The sequence below is a fragment of the Durio zibethinus genome, chromosome 8, assembly GCF_047325235.1.
Source record: "Durio zibethinus cultivar Kanyao isolate XHJ-2024 chromosome 8, ASM4732523v1, whole genome shotgun sequence".
Classification (NCBI taxonomy): Eukaryota; Viridiplantae; Streptophyta; class Magnoliopsida; order Malvales; family Malvaceae; genus Durio; species Durio zibethinus.
Window position 1 is genome coordinate 17,305,773 of NC_143169.1, and position 22,859 is coordinate 17,328,631.

Below are 22,859 nucleotides of genomic sequence, written 5' to 3' on the forward strand. Positions count from 1 at the left end.
AATAGGATAAGAAGATAGAATTTTGGAAATGCTCTTGTATTCACTGAAACAGAAGTGTTTGATGGTGTACAAATGAGGGTGGAACAGCCCTTTATTTATAGTTGAGGCTCCAGCTACAACTTAATGGCATATCCCTAGAATAAAGGCTAAAATCATGGGATTACAATCAATCAGAATGCTAACTCCTGATTTTTAGGGTCAACCAAATCTGCCAGGATGCTCCTGCCTGTTTCCAAAAGCTTCCCTTACGTGTCCAGCAGCTTGGACCTTTCTGGATGTGGTGCAGGCAGCTTGTATGCCAGGCCTTGGTCTCACGGGCTGGCCTGCAAATTGGGCGGGCGTTCTGAGCTCGTTTACTAGGCTTTACGCACAGATCCCCACCAGCACACCTGGTCTACGGGCCTCAACGTCTAGCTTGCCTACTGGTCTGCCTGATGTGCCTGGCATGTCCGCCTAGGGCGTGACATTCTCCCCCACCTGATTGCGTAACACCCTCGTTGTGTCTTCTGCATGGTACTACTTGATCTGGTCTTCGAATTGCCATAAGTCCTCTGCTAGTTCCCAGCTTGCCTCACTATCTGGAAGTCCCTTCCAGTGCACCAAGTACTCATGTCTTGGTTGGTAGTTCTTTCGTCTCACCTTCCGATCAGCTATGATGCTGTGAACCTCCTTCTCATATGAGGCCCTTGCTCCCAATGGCGCACGCTTTGACTCTGCCCATCCTGGAGCTCTCTCATCTTCATGGAATGGCATGAGCATGCTCACGTGGAACATCGGGTGTACCCTCGGCTTGGGTGGCATATCTAGCTTGTAGGCAACCTTACCTACCCTTTTGACTATTCAAAAAGGTCCCTCATATCTTCGGACTAGGCCTTTGTGCAGCCTCCTGTGGTGCACAATGGGATACAGCTTTACCAACACCAAGTCTCGAACCTGGAATTGCATGTCCCGCCTATTCTGGTCTGCCCACTTCTTCGACCTCTTGGTCGCCTTGTGTAGACAAAGTCTGGCCAAGTCAGTTTGCTCCTGCCATGTCTTGGCAAACTTGTATGCTGCTAGATTCAGCCCTGCATAACCTGCAGCAATCGAATTGGGTGTTAGTGGTTGTTGCCCTATCATAACCTCAAATGGGCTTTGGTTCGTTGCCTCGCTCCTTTGCAAGTTGTAGGAAAACTACGCAATATCTAGTAGCTTTGGCCAGTCCCTTTGTGTGGCACTCACATAGTGCTTGAGGTAGACTTCCAATAGTCCATTCACTCATTCTGTCTGCCCATCGGTCTGCGGATGCATGCTAGTGGAAAAGTTCAAGTCTGACCCCAATAGCTTGAACAACTCAGTCCAAAACCTGCCCATGAACCGCCCGTCTCGATCACTAACAATGGTCCTCGACACTCTCTAGTACTTAACCATGTTCTTCAGGAACAATTGAGCTGCCTCCTTCGCTGGGCACTCCTTGGTTGCTCGAATGAAAATTCCATACTTGGAAAACCTGTCCACCACTACCATGATGCTTCCAAACCCCTCTGTCTTGGGTGGACCGATTATAAAGTCCAGAGAAACACTCTCCCATGGTCACTCTGGCACTGGCAATGGCTCCAAGAGACCGCCTGGTTTCTTGAGCTCCACCTTGTCCTGTCGGCACACAAGACAAGTCTTTACATAGGCCTCCACATCGTCTCTCATCTGCGGCCAGTAGTATCGATCCTCGATCAGCGCCAAGGTGCGGCTCACTCCAGGGTGTCTAGCCCACCTTAAATCATGACATTCTTGCAAAACTTCCTTATGGAGCTTCCCGTGCTACGGCACAAACAGTCTACTGCCCCTGGTGTACGACAAACCATCCTGCAACCAAAACTACCTAGTCTTACCTTGCTAGGCGTACTCCATCAAAGCCTTGGCTGTAGGATCATGCACAAGTCCCTCCTTGATGTGTGGCAACAGTGACCTCTCTGGTTGGCTAATGGCAGCAAGGTTAGCCTTCTTACTTATGGCGTCTGCCATTAGGTTTGCCCGTTCTAGCTTGTACTCTATTTGGAAATCAAATTCTGCAAGAAAATCTTGCCATCTCACCTGCTTGAGGGATAACTTCTTCTGTGTCTGGAAGTAGCTGGTCACCACATTGTCCGTCTTCACCATCAACCTCGACCCCAACAGGTAATGGCACCAAGTGCGCAAGCAGTGCACCACTACAATCATCTCCTTCTCTTGGATCGTGTACTTGCGTTTAGTTTCATTCAGCTTCTTGCTCTCGAACGTGACTGGACGTCCCTCTTGCATCAACACGCCCCCTATGGCAAAGTCTAATGCATCCGTATGCACCTCATACGATTTGGTATGGTCTGGCAAGGCCAAGACTGGCTCCTCGGTCATAGCTCGCTTCAACCTGTCAAAGGCTTCCTGGCACCCTGCGCTCCACTCCCATGCTCTCCCTTTCTTAAGCAAGTCAGTCAATGGCGTGTCTATTGCTGAGTGACCTTTGATGAAGTACCTGTAGTAGTTAACTAGCCCAAGGAATGATCTCAACTCAGTGACCTTGGCTGGCAGTTGCCACTCCAGGATGGCATGTATCTTGCCTTCATCCATGCGTATCCTGCCACCTTCCACTATGTGGCCTAGGAACGAGATCTCTTGCTGGGCGAATGAGCACTTCTCCCTCTTGACAAATAGGTTATGCACCTACAACACCTTGAACACCTATCTCAAGTGGTCAACATGCTCTCCCAAAGTCTGACTGTAGATCACAATGTCATCCACAATAAACCGATCAAAGAATGACTGAAGTACCTTGTTCATAAGGGTGCAGAATGTTGCTGGGGCATTGGTGAGTCTGAAAGGCATCACCAAGAACTCATACGAACCATACCGAGTGAGACATGCTATCTTTGGCTCATCTCCCTTTGCGATCCTGACTTGACAGTACCCTGACCTCAAATTCAGCTTGGTGAACCACCTTGCACTCCTAAATTGCTCGAACAAGTTCGCAATGAGAGGGATGGGGTACTTGTTCTTGATGGTCAGCTTGTTCAAGGCCCGGTAGTCTATGCACAGCTGCAACGACCCATCATGCTTGCGTTGGAATAGAATCGGTGCACCATAGGGTGCCTTCGATGGCCTGATGAAGCCAGCATCAACTAACTCCTTGAGCTGCTTCCTTAACTCCTCTAACTCTAGTGGAGACATTCGATAAAGGGCTTTGGCTAGTGGCTTGGCCTCAGACACTAGCTCGATCTTGTGGTCCAACTCCCTCTTAGGTGGTAGCTTGCTAGGCAGCTTTGCGGGCATCACATCACTAAAGGTCTTCAGCACCTTTAGCACCTCTAAGGGTGACTCGGTCTCCTTCTCCCTTGGCTCATCATATTTCAGGGCTGCCAAAAAGGTGTATTCTTGTCTGCTTATCACCTTGGCAAATTGGATGGCTGACACCACCCATGACCCAACTCCAGACTCTCTTCTCAATGGCACTAGGCATTGGCACCATGCATCCAAGATGCAAACACAATCAGCAAAAGGCATAAGGAGGGCGTTAATCCGAATAAGGAAATCCAACCCAATCACAAACTCATAGTCGTCAAGGGTTATTACCTCAAAGGTCTTCTTGCCTTTCCAGTCTCCAAGCTGTAACTCCACTCCCCGTGCTACTCCAATGGCTGGAACTTCCTTGAAGTTCACCGTTTTAATGGTACCAGTCCCTTTTTGCACCTTTAGTCTAAGCTTCTAGGCTCCATCACCTAAAATAAAAAGATGTGAGGCACTTGTGTCCACCAGTGCGCTCACCTTCTGACTCGTAACCATCAGAATCGTAAACATCAAGCCCTTTGGCTTGCGACTCCCCTTACTTTGGACAACATTGAACACCAACGACCCAAGCTTTACTGCCCCTGACTCTGGCTCCTCGTCAGACTCCTTGTCTACAGCAGCCAGCTTGCCCTTCTGTGGGCAATTGCGTGCTATGTGGCTCCCTCCACATAGGCAGAATGCTAGTGGCTCTCGGTCCCCCTTTGCTTTCCACTTGCCTGTTGGTGGCTTCCTCTCGCCATCCTTGGTTGAACGGTCTCGATCTCCATCCTTAGACTCCCGATCACGGTCCTTCCCCTTGGACTACTTTTTTTGGTCCCTATCATCCCTACCCTTACCCTTGGGCTTAGAAGACTCAAACTTGTTCAAAGGCTTGAACTCTATCAAGGCCTCGGCAGTAGTCATGGCTTTAGCCAAGTCATGAACTCCTCTCCTTTGTAGCTCATGCTTCACCCACGGCTTCAGCCCATCCATGAAAGCAAAGAATGCATCCTTCTCACCTAGATCCGAGATCTATAGCATCAGTTCAGAGAATTTCTGGACATACTCCCTTATGCCCCCTTGTTGGCTCAATCTGCGTAACTTTGCCCATGCCTCATCATCGACATACTTCGGGTAAAATTATTCTCTGAACTCTTTTTGGAACTTTTCCCAGGTTCTAATCTTGGCGCTTTCATGCCTGACATCATCACACCTGTGCCTCCACCACAATAAGGCTACATTAGTGAGATACATAGCAGTAGTGCTTACCTTTATCACCTCGTCTTGCATGCCCATGGCTTGGAAGTACTGCTCCATACCCCAAAGGTAGTTGTCTACTTCCTTGGCCACCCTAGTCCCCTTAAACTCCTTAGGCTTGGGGACATCCAATCTAGATTTGGACACTCCAGCAAACATGTCATTTCCAATGGCAATCTTGTAAGTAACGAGCTCACTGGTAAGCTCTTCCATCTGCTGGCGCATGGCCTTCATGCCATCGCATAAGGTCCACACTTTAGCCTCTAAGGTCTGGTTCTTTTTGGTGAACACGTCTAAGCCTTTGTTGAGAGCAGCTTCTAGCTCACTTTGCATCTCCTCCCCTATGGACTCTAGCGATGCAATGTGAGTCTCTACTTCTTCAAGCTTTTCCCCCATGTTGACTATGGTTACCTCTACCTTGGCCAGCCTACCGTCCATGGTAGACCAAATATCTTTAGAACTGGCTTTCTTGCCTCTTCCCCGACCATGCTCTGGGCCTCTGGTTGTTGGCTAGCAACATCGCTTTGGGATGCCATCTCCTCAATCACGATCTAACCTGCACAACACAAACACGCAGAATCCAACTTGCTTTGATACCAACTGTCACGGGCTCTGACCTTAGACTCAGAATCCGTGCGGCCTTAGGCTTGGAATCTCCTCCTTTGTGCCTAAGTCAGCCTAAAACACAAACATGCGGGCACTAGAACAATGGGAAGGGCTGATTACGCAAGTTAAAGAGAAACAAGATAAGAAGATAGAATTCTGGAAATGCTTTTGTATTCACTGAAACAGAAGTGTTTGATGGTGTACAAATGAGGGTGGAGCAGCCCTCTATTTATAGTTGAGGCTCCAGCTACAACTTAATGGCATATCCCTAGAATAATGGCTAAAATCATGGGATTACAATCAATCAGGATGCTAACTCCTGATTTTCAAGGTCAACCAAATCTGCCAGGATGCTCTTGCCTATTTTCAGAAGCTTCCCTTGCGTGTCCAGCACATTGGGCCCTTCTGGATGTGGTGCGGGCAGCTTGTGTGCCAGGCCTTGGTCTCACGGGCTGGCCTGCATGTCGGGCGGGCATTCTGAGCTCGTTTGCTAGGCTTTGCGCATAGATACCCATCACTACGCCTGGTTTGCGGGCCTCAACCTTTGGCTCGCTTGTTGGTCTGCCTGATGTGGCGGCCCAGGGTGTAACACAGATGGGGACCCAGCCGACTGAGCGCCTGCACGCTCGTTTCATGGGTTGACTTAGGCATACAAAGTTCATTCCCAGTGTAAGCATACGTTGTTCAATCCCAGTGTAAGATCATACCGGATCGAGGGTTGCAGGTGCACATGCTGGGCTCGGGTATGTGCTGGTGCCACATTTTTTTTTGCTAGGGGCACCATCGTCGGAGAACCTGACCGACGGCATTGCGGTTCTGGCGATTACCGGGGTGAGGTGGGTGTGCACACATGATGTGCGATGGGTGCTTGTACTTGGCCCTTATATTGGGCCCCTATCCCTCATCAAACCTCGAGAACTCACACCCCCTTAAAGAGCAGTTGAGATTTTACAGGTTTGCTGCCAGTAGCCATTAAACTGTCTAAAATTGGGACAGTTTTTTCAAATGGTCACAAAATCCTGTACACTTCGAGTTTTTAGTTGAATTGTTTTGTGCATGTGAACAAAAATAAAAGGATCATGTCTACCATTTTTGGGGCCAAAACTCCTTCTGAAAGAATTTTAAAAAAATTCTGAACCATAAAAAGTTTCGAAAATCATGAAAAATAGAAAATGAGTCGTCCTGCCATGAAACTTCACATGAAGGCTTAAGGGACCATTGTATGAATTTACAAGCCATAAAAATGGCATTGGCATGGAAGAAATATCAAGATGTGCCTAAACCCACCTACCACCCTATCGATCCACGGCTTGCACTTCCCGCCTCTCTGGGCGACGTGGTGCCCGCCCGCCCGCTCGTTTTGTCGATTGGCTTAGGCATACGTAGTTCATTCCCAGTCTAAGATCGGACCGAACCGAGGGTTACGGTAACAGGATCGGTAACACGTAGGGGGGACCCGATCGATCCCCGGCTTGTACATTCTGCCCTTCTGGTCGGCTGAGAGCCCGTACGCTCATTTTGTAGGTTGACTTAGGCATACAGAGTTCATTCCCAGTCTAAGCATATGGAGTTCATTCCCAGTGTATGATCGGACCAGAATGAGGGTTATGGGTGCACATGCTGGGCTCGGGCATGTGCTGGTGTCGTATTTTTTTTGCCTGGGGCACCATCACTGAAGCATCGTCGGAGAACCTGACCTGCGGCATTAGGGTTCCGACGATTGGGGGGCGGGGGGCTGTGCGCACATGAGGTGCAATGGGTGCTGGTACTTGGCCCTTATATTGGCCCCCTATCCCTCATCAAACCTCGAGAACTCACACCCCTTTAATGAGCATTTGAGATTTTACAGGTTTGCTGCCAGTAGCCATTAAAGTGTTTGAAATGGGGACATTTTTTTCAAATGGTCACAAAATCCTGTTCACTTTGAGTTTTTAGTTGAATTTTTTTGTGCATGCCAACAAAAATACAAGATCATATCTACCAAGTGTGGGGCCAAAACTCCTTCTAAAAAAATTTTAAAAAAATCTCGAACTGTAAAAAGTTTCAAAAATCGTGAAAAATAGAAAACGAGTCATCTTGCTATGAAACTTCACATGAAGGCTTAAGGGATTACAAGCCATAAAACTGGCATTGGCATGGCAAAATTATGAAGATATGCCTAAACCCACCTACCACCCTATCGATCCATGGCTTGCGCTTCTCGCCTCTCTGGCCAGTGTAGTGCCCACCCACCCACTCGTTTCGTTAGTCGCTTAGGCATACGGAGTTCATTCCCAGTCTAGGATCGGTAGCATGTAGGGGGTGACTTGGCTGATCCCCGGCTTGCACATCCTGCCCTTCTAGCTGGTTGAGCGCCCGCATGCTTATTTTGTGGGTTAATTTAGGCATCGGAGTTCATTCCCAGTCTAACCATACGGAGTTCATCCCCAGTGTAACATCGGACCGAACCAAGGGTTACGGTTGCACATACAAGGCTCATGCATGTGCTGGTGCCACATTTTTTTTCGCCAGGGGCACCATCGTCGGAGCATCGTCGAAGAACCTGACCGGCGGCATTAGGGTTCCAGCGATTGGTGGGGCGGGGGGTGTGCGCACATGATGTGCAATGGGTGCTGGTACTTGGCCCTTATATTGGCCCCCTATCCGCCATCAAATCTCAAAACTCACACCCCCTTATAGAGCATTTGAGATTTTACAGGTTTGCTGCCAGTAGCCATTAAAGTGTCTGAAATGGGGACACTTTTTTCAAATGGTCACAAAATCTTGTACACTTCAAGTTTTTAGCTGAATTTTTTTGTGCATGCCAACAAAAATACAAGGATTGCGTCTACCAAGTTTCGGGCCAAAAATCCTTCTGAACAAATTTTAAAAAAATCTAGAATCCTAAAAAGTTTCAAAAATCATGAAAAATAGAAAACGAGTCACCTTGCCATGAAACTTCACATGAAGGCTTAAGGGACCATTGTATGAATTTACAAGCCATAAAAATGGCATTGGCATGGCAAAAATATGAAGGTGTGCCTAAACCCACCTACCACCCTATCGATCCACGCTTGCACATCCCGCCTGTCTAGCCGGCGTAGTGCCTGCCCGCCCGCTCGTTTCGTCGATTGGCTTAGTCATACGAAGTTCATTCCTAATCTAAGATCAGACCAGATTGAGGGTTGTGGCAGTAGGATTGGCAGCACGTAGGGGGGACCCAATCGATCCCTAACTTACGCATCCTGCCCCTCTGGCCGGATGAGCGCCCACACGCTTGTTTCATGGGTTGACTTAGGCATACAGAGTTCATTCCAGTCTAAGCATATGGAGTTCATTCCCAGTGTAAGATCGGATCAGACTGAGGGTTGTGAGTGCACATGCTGGGCTTGGGCATGTGCTGGTGCCGTATTTTTTTTGCCCTGGGCACCATCGTCAAAGCATCACCGGAGAACCTGACTGACAACATTGAGGCTCTAGCGATTGGGGGGGCAAGGGGTGTGCGCACATGATGTGCGATGGGTGTTGGTAGTTGGCCCTTATATTGGCCCCCTATCCCTCATCAAACCTCAAGAACTCACACCCCCTTAAAGAGCATTTCAGATTTTACAGGTTTGCTGCCAGTAGCCATTAAAGTGTCTGAAATGGGGACACTTTTTTCAAGTGGTCACAAAAATCCTGTGCACTTCGAGTTTTTAGCTGAATTTTTTTGTGCATGCCAAAAAAATACAAGGATCACGTCTACCAAGTTTGGGGCCAAAACTCCTTCTGAAAAAATTTAAAAAAAATCTCGAACGGTAAAAAGTTTCAAAAATGGTGAAAAATAAAAAAGGAGTCGTCTTGCCCTGAAACTTCACTTGAAGGCTTAAGGGACCATTGTATGAATTTAAAACCCATAAAAATGGCATTGGCACAGCAAAAATATGAAGATGTGCCTAAACCCACCTACCACCTTATCGATCAACGGCTTGCGCATCCCGTCTCTCTGGTCGGCATAGTGCCCGCCCGTCCACTCGTTTCGTCAGTTGGCTTGGGCATACGGAGTTCATTCCCAACCTAAGATCAGACCGGACTGAGGGTTGTGGTAGCAGGATCGATAGCATGCAGGAGGGGACGTGGCCTATCCCCAGCTTGTGCATTCTGCCCCTCTGGCTGGCTGAGCGCCCGTACGCTCGTTTCGTGGGCTGACTTAGGCATACGGAGTTCATTCCTAGTCTAAGCATATGGAGTTCATTCCCAGTGTAAAATTGGACCGGACTGAGGGTTGTGGGAGCACAAGCTGGACTCGAGCATGTGCTGGTGCTGCATTTTTTTTTCACCCGGGGCACCATCACCAGAGCATCGTCGGAGAACCAGACAAGCGGCATTGGGGTTCTGACGTTTGGGGCAGTGCGGGGGGTGTGCGCACATGATGTGTGATGGGTGCTGGTACTTGGCCCTTATATTGGCCCCTTATCCCTCATCAAACCTCGAGAACTCACAACCCTTAAAGAGCATTTGAGATTTTACAGGTTTGCTGCCAGTAGCCATTAAAGTCTCTGAAATGGGGACACTTTTTTCAAATGGTCACAAAATCCTGTACACTTTGATTTTTTAGCTGAATTTTTTTTTTGCATGCCAACAAAAATACAAGGATCACGTCTACCAAGTCTGGGGCCAAAACTCCTTCTGAAAAAATTTTTAAAAAATCCTGAACAGTAAAAAGTTTCAAAAATCGTGAAAAATAAAAAACGAGTCGCCTTGCCATGAAACTTCACATGAAGGCTTAACGGACCATGGTATGAATTTACAAGCCATAAAAATGGCATTGGCATGGAAGAAATATGAAGATGTTCCCAAACCCACCTACCACCCTATCGATCCACAGCTTGCACATCCCGCCTCTCTGGCCGGCGTAGTGCCCGCCCGCCTGCTCATTTCGTCGGTTGACTTAGGCATACGGAGTTCATTCCCAGTCTAAGATTGGATCGGACCGAAGGTTACGGTAGCAGGATCGGCAGCACGCAGATGTCACGAGCTCTAACCTTAGACTCAGAATCCGTACGGCCTTAGGCTTGGAATCTCCTCCTTTGTGCCTAAGTCAGCCTAAAACGCAAGCGTGTGGGCAGTAGAACAATGGGAAGGGCTAATTACGCAAGTTAATGAAAAATAGGATAAGAAGATAGAATTCTGGAAATGCTCTTTTATTCACTGAAACAGAAATGTTTGATGGTGTACAAATGAGGGTGGAGCAGCCTTCTATTTATAGTTGAGGCTCCAGCTACAACTTAATGGCATATCCCTAGAATAAAGGCTAAAATCATGGGATTACAATCAATCAGGATGCTAACTCTTGATTTTCAGGGTCAACCAAATCTACTAGGATGCTCCTACCTGTTTCCAGGAGCTTCGCTTACGTGTCCAGCACCTTGGGCCCTTCTGGATGTGGTGCGAGCAGCTTGTATGCCAGGGCTTGGTCTCACGGGCTGGCCTACAAGTCGAGTGGGCGTTTTGAGCTCGTTTGTTAGGCTTTACGCATAGATACCTGCTAGGACACCTGGTCTGTGGGCCTCAACCTCTGGATGACCTGCTGGTCTACCTGATGTGCCTGGCGTGCCCACCCAGGGCATGACATTCTCCCCCACCTGATTGCGTAATGCCCTCATTGCATCTTTTGCATGGTACTGCCTGATCTGGTCCCCAAACTGCCATAAGTCCTCTACTGGTTCCCAGCTCACCTCACTATTTGGATGTCCCTTCCAGCATACCAAGTACTCATGTCTTGGTTTTTAGTTCTTCCATCTTACCTCTCAGTCAGCTATGTTGCTGTGGACCTCCTTCTCATATGAGGCCCTTGCTCCCAATGGCACACGCTTTGACTCTGCCCGTCTTGGATCTCCCTTATCCTCATGGAATGGCTTGAGCATGCTCACATGGAACACCAGGTGTACCCTCGGCTTGGGTGGCATATCCAGCTTGTAGGCAACCTTGCCTACCCTCTTGACTATTCAGAAAGGTCCCTCATTCCTCTGGACTAGGCCTTTGTGCAGCCCCCTGTGGTGCACAATGGGATGTAGCTTTACCAACACCAAGTCTCCAACTTGGAACTGCACGTCCTGCCTTGTCACAACCTCAAATGGGCTCTAGTTCATTGCCTCGCTCCTTTGCAAGTTGTAGGAAAACTACGCAATATCTAACAGCTTTTTGCCAGTCCCTTTGTGTGGCACTCACATAGTGCCTGAGGTAGACCTCCAATAGTCCATTCACTCGTTCTATCTGCCCATCGGTCTACGAATGCATGCTGGTGGAAAAGTTCAAGTCTGACCCCAACAGTTTGAACAACTCAGTCCAGAACCTACCCATGAACCGCCCGTCCCGATCACTAACAATGGTCCTCGACACTCTCCAGTACTTAACCATGTTATTCAGGAACAATCGAGCTGCCTCCTCAGTTGGGCACTCTTTAGTTGCTGGAATGAAAATTCCATACTTGGAAAACCTATCCACCACTACCATGATGCTTCCAAACCCCTCTGTCTTGGGTGGACCGACTATAAAGTCCAGAGAAACACTCTCCTATGGTTGCTTTGGCATTGGCAATGGCTCCAAGAGATTGCCTGGTTTCTTAAGCTCCACCTTGTCCTGTTGGCACACAAGACAAGTCTTCACATAGGCATCCACATCGTCCCTCATGTGTGGCCAGTAGTACCGATCCTCGATTAGCACCAAAGTGCGACTCACACCAGGGTGTCTAGCCCACCTTGAATCATGACATTCTTGCAAAACTTCCTTACAGAGCTTCCCGTGCTGTGGCATAAATAGTCTACTGCCCCTGGTGTACAACAAACAATCCTGCAACCAAAACTGCCTAGTCTTACCTTGCTAGGCGTACTCCATCAAAGCCTTGGCTGTAGGATCATGCGTAAGTCCCTCCTTGATGCGCGGCACCAGTGACCCCTTTGGTTGGCTAATGGCAGCAAGGTTAGCCTTCTTGCTCAGGGTGTCTGCCACTAGGTTCGCCTGTCCTAGCTTGTACTCCATCTGGAAATCAAATTCTACAAGAAAATCTTGCCATTTCACCTGCTTGAGGGACAGCTTCTTCTACGTCTGGAAGTAACTGCTCGCCACATTGTCCGTCCTCACCACGAACCTTGACCCCAACAAGTAATGGCACCAAGTGCACAAGTAGTGCACCACTGCAGTTATCTCCTTCTCTTGGACCGTGTACTTGCATTCAGTCTCATTCAGCTTCCTGCTCTTGAACGCGACTGGACGTCCCTTCTGCATCAACACGCCCCTTATGGCAAAGTTTGATGCATCCGTATTCACCTCATACGGCTTGGCATGGTCTGGCAAGGCCAAGACTAGCTCCTCGATCACAGCCCGCTTCAATCTGTCAAAGGCTTCCTGGCACCCTACGCTCCACTCCCATGCTCTCCTTTTCTTGAGTAAATCAATCAATGGCGTGGCTATTGCTGAGTGACCTTAGATGAAGTGCTTGTAGTAGTTAACCAACCCAAGGAACAATCTCAACTCAGTGACCTTGGCTGGCAGTTGCCACTCTAGGATGGCGTGTATCTTGCCTTCATCCATGCACATCCTGCCACCTCCCACTATGTGGTCTAGGAACGGGATCTCCTGCTGGGCGAATGAGCACTTCTCCCTCTTGACAAATAGCTTGTGTGCCCGTAACACCTCAAACACCTATCTCAAGTGGTCTACATGCTCTCCCAAAGTCTGGCTGTAGATCACAATGTCATCCAAATAAACCACAACAAACCGATCAAGGAATGACTGAAGTACCTTGTTCATAAGGGTGCAGAATGTTGCTAGGGCATTCGTGAGTTCGAAAGGCATCACCAAGAACTCATACGAACCATACCAAGTGACACATGCTGTCTTTGGCTCATCTCCCTCCGCGATGCTGACTTGATAGCAGCTTAACCTTAAATCCAGCTTGGTGAACCACCTTACGCTCCCAAGTTGATCGAACAAGTCCGCAATGAGTGGGATGGGGTACTTGTTCTTGATGGTCAACTTGTTCAAGGCCCGGTAGTCTATGCACAGCTGTAACGACCCATCATGCTTGCGTTGGAATAGAATCGATGCACCAAAGGGTGCCTTCGATGGCCTGATGAAGCCAGCATCAACTAACTCCTTGAGCTGCTTCCTTAACTCCTCCAACTTTGGTGGAGACAGTAATGGGCTCTGGCTGGTGGCTTGGCCTCGGACACCAGCTCGATCTTGTGGTCCACCTCACTCTTAGGTGGTAGCTTGTTAGGCAGCTTTGCGTGCATCACATCACTAAAGGTCTTCAGCACCTTTACCACCTCTAAGGGTGACTTGGTCTCCTTCTCCCTCGGCTCATCATATTTCAGGGCTACCAAGAAGGTGTCTTCTTGTCTGCTTACCACCTTGGCAAATTGGATGGCCGACACCACTCGTGACCCAATTCCAAACCCTCTTCTCAATGGCACTAGGCATTGGCACCATGCATCCAAGATGCAAACACAATCGGTAAAAGGCACAAGGATGGTGTTAATCCGAACAAGTAAATCCAACCCAATCACAAACTCATAGTCATCAAGGGGTATTACCTCAATGGTCTCCTTGCCTTTCTAGTCTCCAAGCTGTAACTCCACTCTCGGTGCTACTCTAATGGTTGGAACTTCATTGGAGTTCACCGTTTTAATGGTACCAATCCCTTTCTGCACCTTTAGTCTGAGTTTTTGGGCTCTATCACCAGAAATAAAAAGATGTGAGGCACCTGTGTCCACCAGTGCGCTCACCTTCTGACCCGCAACCATCAGATCCACAAACATCAAGCCCTTTGGCTTACGGCTCTCCTTACTCTGGACAGCATTAAGCACCAACGACCCAAGCTTTGCTGCCCCTGACTCTAGCTCTTCGTTAGACTCCTTGTCTACAGCAGCCAGTTTGCCTTTTTACGGGCAATTGTGTGCTATGTGGCTCCCTCAACATAGGTAGCATGTTAGTGGCTCTCGGTGCCCCTTTGCTTTCCACTTGCCTGCTGGTGGCTTCCTCTCGCCATCCTTGGTTGAACGGTCTTGGCCTACATCCTTGGACTCCCGGTCACGGTCCTTCCCCTTGGACTGCTTCTTCTGGTCCCTATCGTCCCTGCCCTTACCCTTGGGCTTGGAAGACTCCAACTTGTTCAGAGGCTTGAACTCTATCAAGGCCTCGACAGTAGTCATGGCTTTAGCCAAGTCATGAACTCCTCTCCTTCGTAGCTCATGCTTCACCCACGGCTTCAGCCCATCCATGAAAGCAAAGAATGCATCCTTCTCGCCTAGATCCGAGATCTGTAGCATTAGTTTAGAGAATTTTTGGACATACTCCCTTATGTCCCCTTGCTGGCTCAACCTGCGTAACTTTGCCCGTGCCTCATCATCAGCATACTCTGGGTAAAATTGTTCTCTGAACTCTTTTTGGAACTCTGCCCAAGTTCCAATCTTGGCGCTTCCATGCCTGACATCATCACACCTGCGCCTCCACCACAATAAGGCTACATTAGTGAGATACATAGCAGTGGTGCTTACCTTTATCGCCTCGTCTTGCATGCCGATGGCCTGAAAGTACTGCTCCATACCCTAAAGGTAGTTGTCTACTTCCTTGGCTGCCCTAGTCCCCTTAAACTTCTTAGGCTTGGGGACATCCAATCTGGATTTGGACACTCCAGCAAACATGCCATTCCCAATGGTAATCTTGCAAGTAACGAGCTCACTGGTAAGCTCTTCCATCCGCTAGCACATGGCCTCCATGCCATCGCGTAAGGTCTATACTTCAGCCTCCAAGGTCTGGTTCTTTTTGGTGAACACGTCCAAGCCTTTGTTGAGAGCAGCTTCTAGCTCACTTTGGATCTCCTCCCCCATGGACTCTAGCGATGCAATGTGAGTCTCTACTTCCTCAAGCTTCTCCCCCATGTCGCCTATGGTCACCTCCACCTTGGCCAGCCTACTGTCCATGGTAGACCAGTATCTTTAGAACTGGCTTTCTTGCCTCTTTCCTGGCCATGCTCCTGGGCCTCTGGTTGTTGGCTAGCAACGTCGCTTTGGGATTCCATCTCCTCAATCACGATCTATCCTGCACAACACAAACACGCAGAATCAAACTTGCTCTGATACCAACTGTCACGGGCTCTGACCTTAGACTCAAAATCCGTGCGTCCTTAGGCTTGGAATCTCCTCCTTTGTGCCTAAGTCAGCCTAAAACACAAGCGTGCGGACACTAGAACAATGGGAAGGGCTGATTACGCAAGTTAAAGAGAAACAGGATAAGAAGACAGAATTCTGGAAATGCTCTTATATTCACTGAAACAGAAGTGTTTGATGGTGTACAAATGAGGGTGGAACAGCCCTTTATTTATAGTTGAGGCTCCAGCTACAACTTAATGGCATATCCCTATAATAAAGGCTAAAATCATGGGATTACAATCAATCAGGATGCTAACTCCTGATTTTCAGGGTCAACCAAATCTGCCAGGATGCTCCTACCTATTTCCAGAAGCTTCCCTTGCATGTCCAGCACCTTGGGCCCTTTTGGATGTGGTGCGGGTAGCTTGTATGCTAGGCCTTGGTCTCACGGGCTGGCTTGCAAGTTCGACGGGCATTCTGAGCTCGTTTGCTAGGCTTTACGCATAGATACCCATCAACACGCCTGGTCTACGGGCCTCAACCTCTGGCTCACCTACTGGTCTGCCTGATGTGCTTGGCATGCCCGCCCAGGGTGTGACACAGGGGGGGACTCGGCCGATCCCTAGCTTAAGCATCCTGCCCCTCTGGCCGACTGAGCGCCCGTATGCTCATTTCATGGGTTGACTTGGCATACAGAGTTCATTCCCAGTCTAAGCATATGAAGTTCATTCCCAGTGTAAGATCAGACTGGATCGAGGGCTGCGAGTGCACATGCTGGGCTCAGGCACCATCGCCGGAGCATCGTCGGAGAACCTGACCAACGGCATTAGGGTTCCGGCGATTGGGAGGGCGGGGGGGGATGTGCGCACATGATGTGCGATGGGTGCTGGTACTTGGCCCTTATATTGGCCCCCTATCCCTCATCAAACGTCGAGAACTCACACCCCCTTAAAGAGCATTTGAGATTTTACAGGTTTGCTGCCAGTAGCCATTAAAGTGTGTGAAATGGGGACACTTTTTTCAAATGGTCACGAAATCCTGTACACTTCGAGTTTTTAGCTGAATTTTTTTTGTGCATGCCAACAAAAATACAAGGATCATGTCTACTAAGTTTGGGGCCAAAACTCTATCTGAAAAAATTTTAAAAAAAATGCCGAACCGTAAAAAGTTTCAAAAAATAGAAAAATAGAAAACGAGTCGTCTTGCCATGAAACTTCACATGAAGTCTTAAGGGACCATTGTATGAATTTACAAGCCATAAAAATGGCATTGCCATGGCAAAAATATGAAGATGTGCTTAAACCCACCTACCACCCAATCGATCCACGAGTTGGGCATCCCACCTCTCTGGTTGGGGTAGTGCCTGTCTGCCCGCTCGTTTTATCGGTTGGCTTAGGCATGCGGAGTTCATTCATAGTCTAAGATCTGACTAGACTGAGGGTTACGACATCAGGATCGGTAGAACGCAGGGGGGACCCGACTGATCACCGACTTGTGCATCCTGCCCCTCTGGCCGGCTGAGCGCTCGCACATTCGTTTCATGGGTTGACTTAGTCATACAGAGTTCATTCCCAGTCCAAGCATACGGAGTTCATTCCCAGATTAAGATCGGACTGGATCGAGGGTTATGGGTGCACATGCTGGGCTTGGTCATGTGCTGGTGCCGCATTTTTTTTGCCCAGGGCACCATCGCCGGAGCATCGTCGGAGAACCTGACCGATGGTATTGGTGTTTCGACGATTGGGGGGCGGGGGGGTGTGCGCACATGATGTGCGATGGGTGCTGGTACTTGGCCCTCATATAGGCCCCCTATCCCTCATCAAAACTTGGGAAGTCACCCCCCTTAAAGAGCATTTCAGATTTTACAGGTTTGCTGCCAGTAGCCATTAAAGTGTGTGAAATGGGGATACTTTTTTCAAATGGTCACAAAATCCTGTACACTTTCAGTTTTTAGCTGATTTTTTTTGCGCGTGCCAAAAAAAATAAAAGGATCACGTCCACCAAGTTTTGGGCCAAAACTCCTTCTGAAAAAATTTTTAAAAAATCCTGAACCGTAAAAAGTTTTAAAAAACGTGAAAAATAGAAAACAAGTCATCTTGCCATGAAACTTCACATGAAGGCTTAAGGGACGATTGTATGAATTTAAAAGCCATAAAAATGGCATTGGCATGGCAAAAATATGAAGATGTGCCTAAACCCACCTACCACCCTATCGATCCACGGCTTGCGCATCCCGTCTTTCTGGCCGGCGTAGTGCCCGCCCGCCCGCTCGTTTTGTCGGTTGGCTTAGGCATACGGAGTTCATTCCCAGTCTAAGATCAGATCGCACTGAGGGTTATGGCACCAGGATTGGTAGCACGCAGGGGGGGACCCGACCGATCCCCGACTTACGCATCCTGCCCCTCTGGCCGGCTGAGCGCCCGCACGCTCGTTTCGTGGGTTGACTTAGGCATACGGAGTTCATTCCCAGTCTAAGCGTACGGAGTTCATTCCCAGTGTAAGATCAGACCAGACCAAGGGTTACAGGTGCACATGCCGGGCTCAGGCATGTGCTGGTGCCACATTTTTTTTTCGCCCGGGGCACCATCGCCGGAGCATCACCGGAGAACCTGACCGACGGCATTGGGGTTTTGACGATTGGGGGGCGGGGGGTGTGCGCACATGATGTGCGATGGGTGCTGGTACTTGGCCCTTATATTGGCTCCCTATCCCTCATCAAACCTTGAGAACTTGCACCCCCTTAAAGAGCATTTTAGATTTTACAGGTTTGCTGCCAGTAGCCATTAAAGTGTCTGAAATGGGGACACTTTTTTCAAATGGTCACAAAATCTTGTACACTTCGAGTTTTTAGCTAAATGTTTTTGTGCATGCCAAAAAAAATACAAGGATCATGTCTACTAGGTTTGGGACCAAAACTATTTCTGAAAAAATTTTAAAAAAATCTCGAACAGTAAAAACTTTCGAAAATCGTGAAAAATAGAAAACGAGTCATCTTGCCATGAAACTTAACATAAAGGCTTAAGGGACCATTGTATGAATTTACAAGCCAAAAAAATGGCATTGGCATGGCAGAAATATGAAGATGTGCCCGAACCCACCTACCACCCTAACGATCCATGGCTTGCGCATCCCGCCTCTCTGGCCGATGTAGTGTCCGCATGCCCGCTCGTTTCATCAATTGGCTTTGGCATACGGAGTTAATTCCCAGTCTAAGATCAGACCGGACCAAGGGTTGCTACAACAGGATCGGCAGCATGCAAGAGGGGACCCGATCGATCCCCGACTTGTGCATCCTGCCCCTCTGGCCGGCTGAGCGCCCGCAAGCTCGTTTCGTGGGTTGACTTAGGCATACGGAGTTCATTCCCAGTCTAAGCATAATGAGTTCAATCCCAGTGTAAGATCGGACTGGATCGAGGGTGGTGGGTGCACATGCTGGGCTCGGGCATGTGCTGGTGCCACACTTTTTTTCGCTCGGGGCACCATCACCGGAGAACCTGATCGACGGCATTCGGGTTTCGACGATTGGCGGGGCGGAGGGTGTGCGCACATGATGTGCGATGGGTGCTGGTACTTGGCCCTTACATTGCCTCCCTATCCCTCATCAAACCTTGAGAACTCACACCCCCTTAAAGAGCATTTGAGATTTTACAGGTTTGCTACCAGTAGCCATTAAAGTGTCTGAAATGGGGACACTTTTTTCAAATTGTCACAAAATCCTGTACACTTCGAGTTTTGAGCTGAATTTTTTTGTGCATGCCAAAAAAATTACAAGGATCATGTCAACCAAGTTTGGGGCAAAAACTCCTTCTGAAAAAATTTTAAAAAAATCCTGAACCGTAAAAAGTTTCAAAAATCGTGAAAAATAGAAAACGAGTCGTCTTGCCATGAAACTTCACATGAAGGCTTAAGGGACCATTGTATTAATTTACAAAGCCATAAAAATGGCATTGGCACGGCAAAAATATGAAGATGTGCCTAAACCTACCTACCACCCTATCGATCCACGGCTTGCGCATCTCGCCTCTCTGGACATCGTAGTGTCGGCCCGCCCGCTAGTTTCGACGGTTGGCTTAGGCATACAGAGTTCATTCCTAGTCTAAGATTGGATCAGATTGAGGGTTGCAGTAGCAGGATCGGTAGCAAATAGGGGGGAACCGGCCGATCCCCGACTTACGCATCCTGCCCCTCTGGCCAGCTAAGCGCCCATACGCTCGTTTCGTGGGTTGACTTAGGCATACGGAGTTCATTCCCAGTCTAAGCATACAGAGTTTATTCCCAGTGTAAGATCGGACCGGATGGAGGGTTACGGGTGCACATGCTGGTCTCGGGCCTGTGCTGGTGCCACATTTTTTTTTCACCCGGGGCACCATCATCAGAGCATCGCATCGTTGAAGAACCTGATCGGTGGCATTGGGGTTCCAGTGATTGGAGGGGGCCGGGGGGTGTGCGCACATGATGTGCGGTGGGTGCTGGTACTTGGCCCTTATATTGGCCCCCTATCCCTCATCAAACCTCGAGAACTCACACCCCGTTAAAGAAGATTTGAGATTTTACAGGTTTGCTGCCCATAGCCATTAAAGTGTCTAAAATGGGGACACTTTTTTCAACTGGTCACAAAATCTTGTACACTTTGAGTTTTTAGCTCAATGTTTTTGTGCATGCCAACAAAAATACAAGGATCACATCTACCAAGTTTGGGGCCAAAACTCCTTCTGAAAAAATTTTAAAAAAATCCCGAACCGTAAAAAGTTTCAAAAATCGTGAAAAATAGAAAATGTGTCGTCTTGCCATGAAACTTCACATGAAGGCTTAAGGGACCATTGTATGAATTTACAAGCCATAAAAATAGCATTGGCGTGGCAGAAATATGAAGATATGCCTAAACCCACCTACCACCCTATCGATCCACGGCTTGCGCATCCGCCTCTCTCGTTTTGTCGGTTGACTTAGGCATACGTAGTTCATTCCCAGTCTAAGATCAGACCAGACTGAGGGTTGTGGCAGCTGGATCGACAGCATGCAGGGGGGACCCGACCGATCCCTGGCTTGCACATCCTGCCCGTCTGGCCGGCTGGGCGCCCGCACGCTCATTTTGTGGGTTGACTTAGGCTTGCATAGTTAATTCCCAGTCTAAGCATACGGAGTTCATTCCCAGTGTAAGATCGAATTGGACCGAGGGTTATGAGTGCACATGCTGGGCTCGGGCATGTGCTGGTGCCGCATTTTTTTTTGCCTGGGGCACTATCGTCGGAGCATCATCGGAGAAACTGACCGGCGGCATTGGGGTTCCGACGATTGGGGGGCGGGGGGTGTGCGCACATGATGTGCGGTGGGTGCTGGTACTTGGCCCTTATACTGTCCCCCTATCCCTCATCAAACCTTGAGAACTCACACTCCCTTAAAGAGCATTTGAGATTTTACAGGTTTGCTGCCAGTAGCCATTAAAGCGTCTAAAATGGGGACACTTTTTTCAAATGGTCACAAAATCTTGTACACTTCGAGTTTTTAGCTGAATTTTTTTGTGCATGCAAACAAAAATACAAGGATCACATCTACCAATTTGGGGCAAAAAATCCTTCTGAAAAAATTGTAAAAAAATTTGAAACTGTAAAAAGTTTCGAAAATCATGAAAAATAGAAAACTTGTCGTCTTGCCATGAAACTTCACATGAAGGCTTAAGGGACCATTGTATGAATTTACAAGCCATAAAAATGGCATTGGCATGGTAGAAATATGAAGATGTGCCTAAACCCACCTACCACCCTATCGATCCATGGCTTGCGCATCCCGCCTTTTTGGCCGACGTAGTGCCCGTCGGCCCACTCGTTTCGTCAGTTGGCTTAGTCATACGGAGTTCATTCCCAACTAAGATTGAACCAGACCAAGGGTTGCGGCAGCAGGATCGACAGCATGCAGGGGGGACCCAATCTATCCCCGGCTTACGTATCCTGCCCCTCTGGCCGACTGAGCACCCGCCGCTCGTTTCGTGGGTTGACTTAGGCATACGAAGTTCATTCCTATTCTAAGCATATGGAGTTCATTCCCAGTGTCAGATTGGACTGGACCGAGGGTTACGAGTGCACATTCTGGGCTCGAGCATGTGCTGGTGCCACATTTTTTTTCGCCCGAGGCACCATCACTGGAGCATTACCGGAGAACCTGACCGATGGCATTGGGGTTCCGACGATTAGGGGGGCGGGGGGTGTGCGCACATGATGTGTGATGGATGCTGGTACTTGGCCCTTATATGGGCCCCCTATCCCTCATCAAACCTCGAGAACTCCCACCCCCTTAAAGAGCATTTGAGATTTTACAGGTTTACTGCCAGTAGCCATTAAAGTGTCTGAAATGGGGACACTTTTTTCAAATGGTCACAAAATCCTGTACACTTCGAGTTTTTAGCTGAATTGTTTTATGCATGCCAACATAAAAATAAGGATCACGTCTACCATGTTTGGGGCCAAAACTCCTTCTGAAAAAATTTAAAAAAAATCTCGAACCGTAAAAAGTTTCAAAAATCGTGAAAAATAGAAAACGAGTCGTCTTACCATTAAACTTCACTTGAAGGCTTAAGGGACCATTGTATGAATTTAGAAGCCATAAAAATGGCATTAGCACGGCAAAAATATGAAGATGTGCCTAAAGCCACCTACCACCCTATCGATCCACAGCTTGTGCATCCCGTCTTTCTGGCCGACGTAGTGCCCGCCCACCCGCTCATTTCGTCGGTTGGCTTAGGCATACGAAGTTCATTCCCAGTCTAAGATCAGACCGGACTGAGGGTTACGGCAGCAGGATCAGTAGCATGCAGGGGGAGACCCAGTCGATCCTCGATGTCTTGAGCCACCCATGTATAGGGCCATGGTCGGGTAGATCCGTTGTGCTAGGAAAAGTGTCCCCATTTCAAACATTGTAATGGTTACTGGTAGCATAGCTTTAAAATCTCTAAGGCTCTTTAGGGGGGGTGAGCCGGTAGCATAGTGTTGGGCTATCTCACCAGTTGCTATGCGAGCTTAAGCCACCCACCAAGGGCTGCCCCCCTGGCCCTGGTGATGGTGGGAGGTCCCGATGCATAATTCCCATTTATAATAAAACTCACCCGATTGAATGTCCCGATTGTTGCCTCGATGTGTTTTTCTTTTTCTCGATGCGAATATGCCTTCTTGTGTGTGTGCTTGAGATTGATCTCGATATATTGTGTCTTATTGTGAATGCTTGAGACTAACCAGGGCTTATGGTTATTTGTTCAGATATCGATCTATTGAAGGTTGACTTGGTTGGGAGCGCCCATTCAAGTGCCACACGGTCTATGGCTTGTTGAGAGAAAGCTTAGTCCGTGACATGTGGTATCAGAGCACGGTTGAGAAGTGCTAGAAAAATGGATGAGATGGCCACAAATGGTGGACCGAATCATCAATAGAGAATTGAGGAACTTGAGGCCGCGGTAGTCACAATGAAAATTCATATGCCGACTAAAGATCGAGTGAGAGAGATCGAGACAACCTAGCGGGAGTTATCCGATACTCTCCACAACATGAGCGAAGAGGCTAGAGACACCTTGAACATTCTCCAAAAGGAGTTTGAGGAGCTCAGAGCATAGGTGAGCAT